At 30.7% G+C, this 13130-nt stretch overlaps 1 protein-coding gene across 2 annotated transcripts in view; it reads right to left on the bottom strand.

Moving 5' to 3' along the window:
* Positions 1-13130, bottom strand: part of LOC107151185 (cadherin-10) — a 163250-nt gene that overhangs the window by 149019 nt on the left and 1101 nt on the right. The window lies entirely within an intron of this gene.

The raw sequence follows: 13130 nt of genomic DNA, 5'->3' as shown, positions 1-13130 counted from the left end.
GTTCAGGGGGGGGGGGGGGGGAAACTGCTTTGAGTTTCTTCTTTTAAAAACAAAAATTGCTTAAAGAAGGAGAAAGTGTATATTTCCCAGTGGAACAACAACAAAAGAAAAACAGTTTTTTTGCGTGTGTTTCATGGGTCATGTAATCTCTAAATTATTCAATGATATTGTCTCTTTTCATAAAAAACAAATCATCATGCATTTTCTACTTATATGATAAATGAATTTTCTTATCACACATTTGCTGATACATGGGAGATGATGAGCCAAGTGCTTGAGTTATAGGTAAGAACCAGAATGCTCCTGTTTTTAAGAGCACAATAATATGCAAAATAAATAAGACAGATACAAAAGTAACTCTAGGTGGATGCTGACTTATGTAAAGGAGGTTATAAATACATAGTTAGGAGTTTTCCAAAGCTAGAAAGACATTTTATCTGGTGAGCTCACAGAATGTCTTGTGAAAATAGCATTTGAGGCCTATCTGAATTAAGTATGAGTTTTAGCAGGCATACCTGGGGTCAGAGTGACCAAAATAAACACAACTGAAGAGATTAAAATAATAAAAATAAGATACTAAAATAAGGAGAATCTAGGAAGAACTGAGAACTAGACTATTTTTCTGCAATATGAAGTGAATTATAGGAGAGCCAGAGGACCTACTTGTAGATCAGATTAGTGAAGACATGTGACGTTAACCTAGTAAGTTGTACTGATGCTGGTAAGATACATCAGAGTTTTATAATTGCAGAAAACAAAAATAGAAAACAACAACAAAAAAGACTGAGCTCTTCACAAATATACCTTCATGTAAGTCTTACGGCAGAATGGTTAGGAGACAGCCATGGTATTATCTGATCTAGACAAGAAAATAGGATTTGTTGAATAGAATCCTTAGCCAAGACCTTCATTTTGATGCATTAGTAGCAGATGTAGGACTCTGTACATGTGACCACCTCTGGGGTGGGAGTAGCTTACTGGTCTGCACTAGTGACTCTCAAAATAGGGTTGTATGGGAGAAATGTTGAGTTAGTGATGGGTAAAACCATCACATCTTTATAGGCTTAGCTTAAGCTCATCACTCAAATAAGACTTTCCTAAATCCTAACATTGTCAAATACTTCATCTTTAACTCTTCTGATATCCTGTGCTTATGTTATTCTATGAAAGTATCAGCCTGTCCTGTCATGTCTACTTTTATTGTCTTCTGGACAAGAGCAAAAGTCATTTGAGATTAGAAGTTTAAATATGGTTAATTTTCATCACATCATCTGCCTAACATGCTGCTTTCTGCATAATGGAAAATCAATGTATTTTACTAAATGGTTAATTGTAGTAGAAATAGATTAAGAAAAACATATTTAGGAAGGCTTAGGGTGGAAGAGATGCAAACATGAAGGTCAGCCGGGAGGTATCTCTATCTGCTATTATGTCATAATTTTACTTTTTAATGACCAAAGAAAGAGTTTGCACCTCCCCGTCCCTTGTCTGCTTCTCTAGGCTTACATGACCATATTCCCTACTCCACATTCCTCTGAGACTTCATTCAAATCACAAGCAAATCACTAAATGACTTGCAGTGTATTGGTCTTTATGTTTTCATCTCAGTGAGGAAGATTTAATATCTCACCCACACACCTTTCCCAAGTTCCTTGCAAATTCGATAATATATACTGAGAATTCTAAAGTGTGGCTGAATTGCAAAGGAAATTCTTTGTTCTCTAAATCTTTTCTGTAGTGTGGAATTGAAATTAAAAAAAAAAACTATCATTTTTAATAAAAGATAGAACTAAAATGATTGATCAAATAATCATATTTTAAGAGGAAAGAGTTAAAAGCTAAAGTCAAAGCATTTTTAGCTGTAAGTTGCTGAAAAAAGCAATAAAAGGTGGGCAAAAAAACCAACTATCTGATATAGGTGACCATGAAAATTTCTTTATCACTTAAGAATAAGTAGATCAAAGAATAAGTGGACAAATGAGCATGCTATATTTTAGACAAAAATTAAGAAGAAAGTGGCATAGCTAAAGTTTTGAGTGGTTTCTTGATTTTTGCTCACTTGTAGAGATGTTTTTATGTTTATTTCTTTTGTTTATCATTATTCACTTATTATTCATTTTTAAAAATTCTTTGTTTCCACCAATTTCACTAAATGTGAATATGACATCATCAAAAGTTTGCATCTGGATTTTGGACACTTTTAAACTCTTAAATACATCATTTCTATTCCTGTCTTGTTTTTGTAGCTGATATAAATACTTTATATGTTCATTTTAAATCATACCTGGTGTGCAGCATTGCAAAAAAAAAAATCTAGCTGTCTTTTGAGAATAAAGCAAATCAATAGTAATATCTCTTAGAATAGAAGCACTTTTGTTGACAGAAAGAGCGTGGTTTAACAGGAAGCAAAGTAATCTGTGCTTTCCATCAGGCTATTGGGCTATGCATGAGAAACAACATGCTCTGACCACTTGTTTTATATTAAAAGGCAGTCTAGCCTACTCAAAGCAGTGAGAGAAAACAACTTTCTGACATCAATGAAAAAATCGTGGCTTTAATACATAGCATGTGTATAATCTTACGAGTTCATTATAATTTTAAAAACCATGAGTGCTTATTGAGCTCTATTCTGTTAATTAAACCAAATCATTTCTTTGCCCTCCAAAACAGGCATTACAAACTGTTTCATTGCAGCCTAAGAGAGACTAAGAGACTAAGCTATTCCATGTCCCATCTTGGAACTGAAATTCTGTTCAGGCTTTGATGTTGATGATGTTGATGGGAATGACAATGATGACAAAAAATACTTTAGGATATAGCATAAGCATGTTTAAAAATAGCTATGAATAGACATTATAGAAATAAAATAAGGAACATTGTTATGCTCATCTATTGCTACAGATGAGGTAAAATGAAAATTGTTTTTCATGAAATTTCTACCTTGTTACATTTAGAAAATAAAGTAAATAATGAGGTATAAGTCCATATGAGCAATCAATGATTTTTTTCTAGATTTAAATATCTAGGTATTTATTTCCAGTTTCTAGAAAGTTAGTTATTCCTTTTTTACAAAAATACAGCACTTATTTATAAAATTATAAGAGAACACTACAAATTTCCCTATTATGAAAAATAAGTAAAAGATGCTTTATATTTAGTGAATTTGTACACTATAACCTAAGTAAATATCATTTACTTTACTATTTATTGAAAAGTAAAACAAAGATATTTCTCTCTGAATTTTCAATGAGTCTACTGTAAAATATTCAATGACCAGAATTTAGTGGCATCAGATCTTTTCTTTAAAGTTATATAAAATGCAGAATAACCATACCAGAGAATGCTGGAAGGGAGTTTTCCTTGGAAAACTTAAATATTTAAGGAGTTCCTTGATTTTGTTTGCACCTGAATGGCAAAATCGTATCTTGTTTCAAAAAGTTGCTTAAACTATTTTAGATTTTTCTAATGCAATGTTTGTTTTAATTCATATAAGTAACAATTAAATGGAATTCATCTATGATACATCTTTAATGTGATTTTTAATGTGATTCAAAGTTTTCAAATACAATGTTCTCTTGGAGAAGAACCTGAATCCAGAGAACATTCTCTAATTACAATGGCATGGCCACAAGATGGCTCCAAACACCCAATTATGTTACCTTCCCTCTGGGCAAGTGAATAGAATGTTGCCAGAAATATTAACAGTGATTTTCCCTATAAATGGGTCAACACTTCAAAAAAAAAAAAAATTCATTTCAATCCTCTGATGAACTCCAAAGTATAACTTATGTCATTTTTAAACTGAAAACATTTAAAACAACACATAAAGTTGAAAGCTTTTAAAAATTTGAAGGATTTATAAAGGACATGATTCTTTTAGAAGTCTGCACAATTAATAATTCAATAACATGTATTTTCTCAGATTTTTAAATTAATTTCCAACTAATACTACACAATTTTATTCTTACCTTATTTCCAAATAAATGAAAGAAAAATAAATGCAAGTAAGTGATCTTTGCCTTTCGTATGATAAAAGAATTTTAAAACCAAACAAAAAATGTCTGATATTTAGCCGTTAAAATCCTTAAAAGTAAGGTAGACATAGATAATAAAATATACTGCATTTTATTTTATTTTTTAATGCCTTTATACATATACTTTGTTGGCATTTTAAAATGTAGACCATGTTAATAGAACATAGTAAATTAGCCTTCCCTATCAATCAGCTATAGGGTTAAATCATTTAGCCAAATATTACAGTGAGGCTGTGAAAAACAACATGCTACTAAACAGCCACTGCCGCTGCATTAATAAAAATGACAAAAAGGACTATAATTTTGAGTAACAGATAAATGAATGATTAAATAGGTAATAAATATAAAATAGAGTATGACCAAATAAAAATCTCTATCCTATATTTAGAAAATTTTATTTGTTGGCTAGTTTTAATGTTCTATACTATGGTGACCTCACCTTTACAAGTTGGTGCATAGGATAAAGTACCAAGTGTGTCCTTTTATATGTGAACTTCTAAAATAAATACATTAATTTGTCCAGAGTTATAAATAAACAATGAAAGATAAAATAGCTGTTATAATTCTTAATCTTTATAATTAAGTTTCATAAAGACAGATACCTATGGAATCATAAATGTGTATGTCGTAAACGAAACTATGTTTTGGTCTGTTTATGTAATCTATAGAAATTATTCCAGAAGTGTTCTTAATCACAATATAGAGCCAAAAAGGGAAGAAAACAAATACAGAAACAGTGATTTTAAAATGATCTTCCCATCACCTTGAATGTGAACTGTGAAAAGAATGAATTATCAAACTAAAACCTGTTAAACTTTCCACATTTTGCAGGTGGTTGTATATCTTCATCAGTTTCAGGCAACTCGTCTAAGAAATTGGTAGCCCCCTGACCTTTCAGCTTATAATATAGACTGTAGAATTATTCGTGAGATTTATAGGTATCAAATGTTAATGGGATTATTTCTGGAATGTTCTACCTCTGTTCATCATTCTTTTTCTATACTCATTACTCTGACCTCAAGAAGGAAAATTTGTGAATGAACCATTATTAGAATATAATCAGAAATGGCTCAGGTTTCACCTGAGTGAGTTCATGTGGCTTATGGAACTCACAACACTTAGTCTCCATCTTTCTAATGCCCTTTCCTCCTCTTTGCCTGATTTGTGTCCTTTATATCATTTCAAAATTCTTACCCATAAAGTTCGTAGTTCATGCAAAGGCTATCTGAGAATGCATTTTAAGTTTTCTGTTTGCAGTCAACTCATTCAACTCTATATAATTGACAGATTCACAATCTTTAGGAAATGAATATATTTATAACTTTTATATACAAAGAACTTACCAAATACAATAATAGGTTATATCAGAATTTTCCAATTGCATTAATAGATAAATGGACCATGTTCTTAGAATCATTTTATTCAAACTCCATCCTCCCCTCCAAAAAATACAATGAAGAATTTATGATCTTCCCTAATAGAACTGATGAGAGCATCAGACTTAAAACACCAAGAACTTACAAAATGGGACAAGTTAAAATAGTCAACAAGTGTAAAGTTGTAGTCCAACAAATATCATATGATATGGTTAAAAGAAAACAATATTTTTTTAAAATACCACAAATCACATCAATTTACATAAAGTAATAATTATGTCAATGAAAATAACATCAATATGCAATACTAGGACACCAATTGTGTGTTAGAAATTGTTAGGTACTCGTGTTAGATTTCTTCTAATCATGCTTCTTTTAATCATGACAATTGCCCTATTATGTACATACCATCATTAATCCCATTTAACAGATCAGAAAACCAGCAGTGGTATTGAATATTAATAAAATGGTAAGTGGCACAGCTAGGGGTTTAATCAGTCAGACTGGTGCCACGGTTCATGCTTTTATCCATTAAACATCCTTATGACAGCATTTAGGTTAGGGTCATTACATTTTCTAAAAAAATAATTTCAGTGTTTCTGGCATGCAGCTTTAATACTGTACAGTCTCCTTAAAAATAAAAAAGCAACCTGAAATTTTATGTAAGAGAGTCTTCTTTTACTGAGTGACTAAGTTTGAAATTCAGGGGCTTTTACGGAGTGCAGATTTTCATTACTTGACATGAGGAAGCTCCTATTTATAACAATTTTTAGTGATAGAACTTTGGAAAATACTTAGCCTTCAAATATGTATTTTTTTCTGTACACTTCTTGTCTTGGATGGGCATAGTAGTCTTAAATTTTGATACTTGTTTCAGTCTATATAGTTCCCTGCATCTGCAAGATGAAAATTGGCTATTGCAATAATTGAAGTGCACCAAAGATCACCCACCAAAAGGCTGCTCTTACTGAAGCAGCAATTCACAGTCCACTCTTGGGGCTACATTGAATGAATCTGAAGCTACACACACACACACACACACACACACACACACACGAAAAAAAATATCTTGAATCAAACAGCTATTTCACTTTGATATTTTTTGAAAGATGTCAGTTGGCTTCTTGAAAGATGTCAGTTGGCTTTGAATATGTTAGTGTAACTTCAATAGTAAACATGAAGTTAGATACCTGTATTATGCACTTTAAAAAACATAGTAAAATCATTAAATGTATCAAAACTGAAATATCATGATAAGTCACGTGATTATTCATTTAGTGCCTCATGGAAAGTACATTTCAGTTTTTTTAATTGTTCATTTTCTCTCATATATATATATATATATGTGTGTGTGTGTGTGTGTGTGTGTGTGTGTGTGTATTTCTAGCTATCTGACAGTGCCTGGCATATGATATTATTTATTGGCAAAAGAAAGAAAGAAGGAATGAGTGAAACAATATTCTAAGAGCATTCTCTAATTGTATATATAATACATGGCCAAAACTGAAGACTGTTGGGTGGAGGAATAAGTGATTGCCCAATGATGTTCTCTTGTCTGACTTTACTATCTTGAGAAAATGGAAACAGAACATAACTAATATTTTCTATTATAAATAATAAGGTACTAATTGTGAATATCTCACATTAGACTCTTCCTCCCTTCAAGAACAAAATTTGTATTGAATTCTTCCTTATATTTCCTGGTGTGACAGGAAGAAATGGTCGAGGTTACTTTCCTCAAAATGAAAGAAATTAATAGGAACTAAGGAAAAATTGAACAAGCCATCAGTATGCTATTTATGTTTGTAATAGAAAATGCAAGAGAAAAATTCCAATATGTCATAAGAATAAACTGAAATATATGATAGACCAAAATTAAAAGACAATTAACTTAATGAGTGTAGATTTTTACCTTATACTACTGAAGCTCTTTGTACTACTAAAAACATTACATTTCCATAAAGAGACTTTAGGAACAGTGTTTTTTGTTTGATTTACTTCAATGAAGTAGAAATCTTCTCTCATTCATTCTTTTTTTTTCTTCCTGAACCTACCTAGATATAGGTATCTACCTAGCTGATGATAGATCAATCTAGCCTCTACCTACAAAGTAAAGTGAATTAATGTCTTTGCTCTATACACATCGCCATTGGGCTTAAATTTGGATTTCAATTCTATGACAGTAAGTGATCTAAGTATAACAAGAAAAAAAAGCATATTAATGAAAGTATTTCTTAGATTTTAAAGATATTTCATTTATGTATTTAAAAATTACACATATAGACCTGAATTTGTTTTCAATACTAAATGTGTATTGAAAGAAGTGAGTGAAGATTTAATAAAACATATGTGAAACTATCTAGTTATTAACTACTGAAAAAATAATATATATATATATATATATATATATATATATATATATATATAAACTTTATACTCGACTAAGGTAATAGTTAATCAATGTTTACTCAGTTCTCTTATTTGATGAATAAGTTGACATACATTTAATTTTACCCCAATAGTTTCTTTCCTTTTTTTATCATAACTAAAGTCAATGAATGAAACAATGCTGACTTTAAAAACATTCAATTTATATCTTTACTTTTATTGACAATTGGTTTAAATCAACCAAGTTAGTGGTTGCAAACTATAAGTTTTTGTTTGTGCAAAGAAAATGATTTAGGGGCTGGGGTTGTGGTTCAGTGGTAGAATGCTAGCACTATAATCCTCAGCACCACATAAATATAAATAAATAAATAAAATTATCAAAAAAGAAAATGTTTTATTAAAATATTTTATGAATATAATTTATGGGTTGAAGAGTTACATGTTAAAAAAAACACTTAAAATTTTCAGATAATTCAAATATTTCAATCTACCTAAATATAAGCATATTAACTTGAAGTTTATCATTAGAAATTAAATCACCATGGAAACATTATGACTCCTTATTTAAACTTAAAATTTGATTCAAGAACTATGGAAATATTTATTTATTTTTTTAAAATCCCAGAAGTTACAATGACTTCAAAGGAAGTTTAACTGGTTTTATTTGGAATGGATCTATATGAAAAAAGGAAATTGTTTACTTTTAAAAGCTGTATTAGTATTACGCCTAGAAATGTATTCAAAATTTTCTGATTACCCAGGCAAATATGTTGATTGGTTTTGATCTATTCAGATAACTATCTGAATCTGAACTTTAATTCTTGTATTTACACATCTTGTGGTAAGACTGAAGAGAATTACCTGAATAATTCAAGTTAAAATATTTACTTTATTCAGCCTGTTGATTATTTTAATTTGCAACATGTTCTACTTAACCTGATTATTGTTCCAACTCATTTCCCAAGTTTTTAATTGGAAATCAGGAGCCAGTTCTTTACTCCACAATATTAAGAGTAGACATCTTTCCCTACATATCAGTTTTTTTTTCTTAACATTAAAAACTGTTGTATTTCTTTTTCACAATAAAGAAAAATCCACATGTCTAATGAACCACTGCTTTCTGAAAATACGAAATTTATATTTGATTTATATTTAAAATCAAGGCTCTATCAAACTACTTAAATACTTTCTCATACAGCAAATCAACACAGATCCACAATCAATAACTGATGCACTGAGTATAATAATTCATGCCTATGCAGTCTACAGTCTGATTATTTGCAGAAGAAATTCCATTAATAAATCTGAATTCCATATTTCCTTGCTAGTGCAATCAACTATATTGGTGCCAATTACAACTTCTCAGAAGCCTCAATGTTATAAATAAGAATCGCTTTCATTTTTAAAGACACACTTTAGCCAACTGAACTGTCAAATACTTCATGCTATGATGCAAAGAATAATGCAATAAATACAGTGTATAATGTGGCAGACGTTAGAATACTGGTCATAAAAACACAAGATTTACAGAAATATTATTGATATAGGGCAATATAAAAAAGCACATGAAATATTTATTTAAGTACTTTTGTAATTGTCACAAATGAGGAAGTAAAGGAAAGAGGGAGAGAGGGAGGAGGAAGAAAAGGGAGAAGGGAGAGAGAAAAAATCTTACTGCTCCATTTATGAAGACAAATAGGATTCTGAAGTGTTTAGACATGTCATTTAATGCTGAATTTCCTGTTGTGAGAAAGTATTGTATTCTATCTTATGGCCTATTGCTTAATCTTGTCCTGAAGCTTAAAATGTCATTTAACTTTAATTTATATCACTGTATCATACAGAGTTTGTAGAATCAAGCCTGCTTTCTAAAAAAAAAATAAAATAAAAATAAAAAGGTATTGAAATTGAGATCACATGATTTGGTAAAGTGCTTTAAAACGTACTGATAAACTCTTGAAGGATATGGATCTCTTTGCTGAGAGGTATTGTCACATGAAGGTATTTCAACCTCCCACAAGCAAGCATTTTCAAGGAACCTTACAAGCTAAAATGATGTAAAAAGTGATTTTATTTTACCCATTCGCATTCAATTAGCAGTTTTTTTTCTCTCTTTTTTTTTAATCCTACTTCCAATATGGTTAATATGTTTGACAAGTGTTTCTTAGTCATATAGAGGTATAGAGAATAAGACAACACACTGCAGCAAAGAAACAAAACAAAACAAAAAAATAAATTGTTTTTTTAAAAAGCATTTTATTCTTAAATTTTAATTTATGTTACTTTTTGCAAGAAGTCACATTGATACTAAAGTGTTAAGCAAAAGTTGACTCTAAAACAATGTTTAAAAACCTGACCTGTCAGATTATTTTAACTGATCAATATTAATATTTCATTAAAGATCATACATTCCCAGAAATCTACAACTTTAATGTGATTGATCTGATCATCTTACAATGCTCATGTCTTATTTTAGTTGGATTGGAGGTTATCGGGAAGGTATGGAAAAAACAAAATGGCCTTACATGTTTCAGGCACCATCCAGTTAAACAAGAAAACACAACTAGACTGTCAAGGGCTCAAGGGCTCATACTAAAATGTCAAGTGAGGTAAGGCTACAGTAGAGTCAGAAAGTAAGAAGAGGACAGAGGTGACCCTGAATTGATAGCATTGCTTCTTGTTTGAAAATTTTCTCATTATATACATAAGAGAAATCTCTAATTTTGAGTGTTGAATTCATTGGATTAAAAGCAAAATGTGTCATATTAATGCTCTCTGAACATGATCCAAATATTTTAAGTAAGAACAACAACAATAAAAAAGGCATATTTCAAAACATTTAAATTTAGGATATTTTCTCTATATGTGTTTCAGGTTTCTATGACAAAACAAAATTTTCTGGATGAACCCATTGGTCTAAATAAGAATTATCAAAAGAAAATCAAATTTTTGTATATTATATTTCATTTTTCATCTATATGTTTAAAATGTTATTCTTTGGAATTTGGTTTCTTCCCCCAAACATTCATAATAAGTATCATAAATTATAATTATAGTAATGCTCAGTCAATTTTACATTTGTTCAATATAAATCTAACAAGAATAAGGGAGTCTTTCTTGCTACTTGATTTTTTATTTCAGTCTCTTTCAGACAGAACTATTAAATCTAATGTAGTTAGTAAATTGGCATTTCTAAAGTCCTGTTCCAAAATAATATTTTGGGTAAATCAACAATAGTATTCAAAACCTACACCTGAAATTCAGATGAAATATCTGAATGAAATTAGTTATGATTGGCATAATTACTTTTTACATTTCTCTCTACATATTTTGTTTCAGTAATTTCTAAGCAATTCTAATGTGGCAATAGTATTAGAATGCAAATTACATAGCAAAAATAAGAATAAACTGTTACTAATATTTTTGAAGCCCCAGAACTAGAATATAGTTGAATTAAATCCATGATTTGTATTAATTGCTTACTGTGCAACATTGTTACTGATAATAACACTTAACAAAAATATAGTTCACTTTGCTGCTGAATCAGCATCATCATAGTCACTGCTGTTCCTGTGCTGCAGCCTAGTGGAATGATTCGGTATAAAAAGGAAATATACCAGGAGGACATGGTGCTATCGCTTGCTGCAAAGTAGGTTAAAAAACATAGGAAATAAGTCATATGGCAAGAAATCCCCCAGATAACATATACTTTGCTTTAGTTATTTGTTTCAATGTGGAATTAAGTAGAGGTCAAGACTTTCACCCTTTATTTTCATCAGAGTTCATACATTTGCAAATTACATTTTCAGTTCCAAACATTTTACTTTTAATGTGAAAAAAATCATTTGTTGTTTTTTACATGAACTTTCTTAATAATTTGCCAAAAATGTGTATCTGCCTAGGCAGAAAATCATTCATTTATTTTTTTTTAAAGAAAACCTCAGCATAGGTAAAACCTAACAGTAAACTGTTAAACTGAATCCTGTATAGTACTATTTTTCATAATAAACAGTTTTTTTTTAAAAAAAAAATAAGTATCAAGGAATATCACCTGGAACCTTAATCAGGTAACAGGTAATTTAACCATTACCCTCACATATATGCCCACATGCATGGGTTCTCATACAGTTTACATTCTGTTTTCCCATTTCCTTGGTTCTCTCCACCCCCCAACATCAAGTGAATGGAATTCTATTATTTGACTGGAGTCAGAGAAGGCAAAGGCATTCACCAGGGAAGTCAATTTGTTAGCAGCAAGTATTTGAAACCAAAGAAGTATCTGATTTAATGAAAGCAGACATTGACTCATACTTTATAAACACAGCCAAGAAAAAAAGAAAAAAAAAAAAAAGAGCATATCAAAGGAGCATTTCTTTATATTTTTATCATCAGAGAGGCTTTTCATTTGATGTGTCCCTCAACCAGACACAGGCTGTTTATATTTGTTCACTTACCCATCCCTGCACTCCTCCCTTCCCACAGAAGCCCCTATTTCCTTATGCACTGCACATTGAATACATATGTGCCACATTTACTACACTGGGTGCAAAGGGGCAGAGATTATCCAGGCAACTTATTTACCCATTTTTCTAGGCTGTAACTAACCTCTTCCTTTTTTCATCACCTTAACTAAAAATGAACATGCAGCTCTGTCAATGACATAATGTTTTCATGAAAGTTCTACTAATTAAAAATCCTCACCATACCAGACCTAAAAAATGAGCACACTCTTGCCAAGTGTTATTCACCACAGAGAAGCTCTTGTAGCTATGTTTTAAAGAAATATAGAGAGGGGGATGGTGTGCAGAGAGAAAGTCTACTAACATATGCATTGAAGTATAACAGCTGTCAGCATCAGAGGGACAGATTATTTTTAATATAGATCCTTCAAGAGAAAAAATAAGAAAAAATAATGCACCTCTAAAAACCTGAGAAGAAATGGATGTGCAGATTTGGATAATAAAAGCTTTTACTGGAATAAAGGACCACAATTAAGGAAACAGATCTGCTTTTTTGAAAGCAAAAGATGATAGGTTGGTACTAAAATGATGTTTGTCTTTGAGTGTACCTATAGTCTCCCCTTTTTTAATGATAAAGAGATAGGTTTTTATTTGGAGGCATAAAAACACTTGCAGACTCCTGTTTTTATCCATACTTATAATGCTATCAATAGTTACTTGTTGGGGACAGGCATTTAGACTTGCAATATGCTGCATTAATTTAACACCACATAAAATATGGATTTTATTGCAGCACAGACAATAAATGCTGCAACTGCTGACTACATGCATTTAATTCCCCCTTCTTAATCTATCACCCCTCATACTTCTGA

This window comes from Marmota marmota, unplaced genomic scaffold (assembly GCF_001458135.2).
Source record: "Marmota marmota marmota unplaced genomic scaffold, marMar, whole genome shotgun sequence".
NCBI classification, from domain to species: domain Eukaryota; kingdom Metazoa; phylum Chordata; class Mammalia; order Rodentia; family Sciuridae; genus Marmota; species Marmota marmota.
Note: the sequence above shows the minus strand (reverse complement) of the source record. Positions and strands in the feature narration are given on the sequence as shown.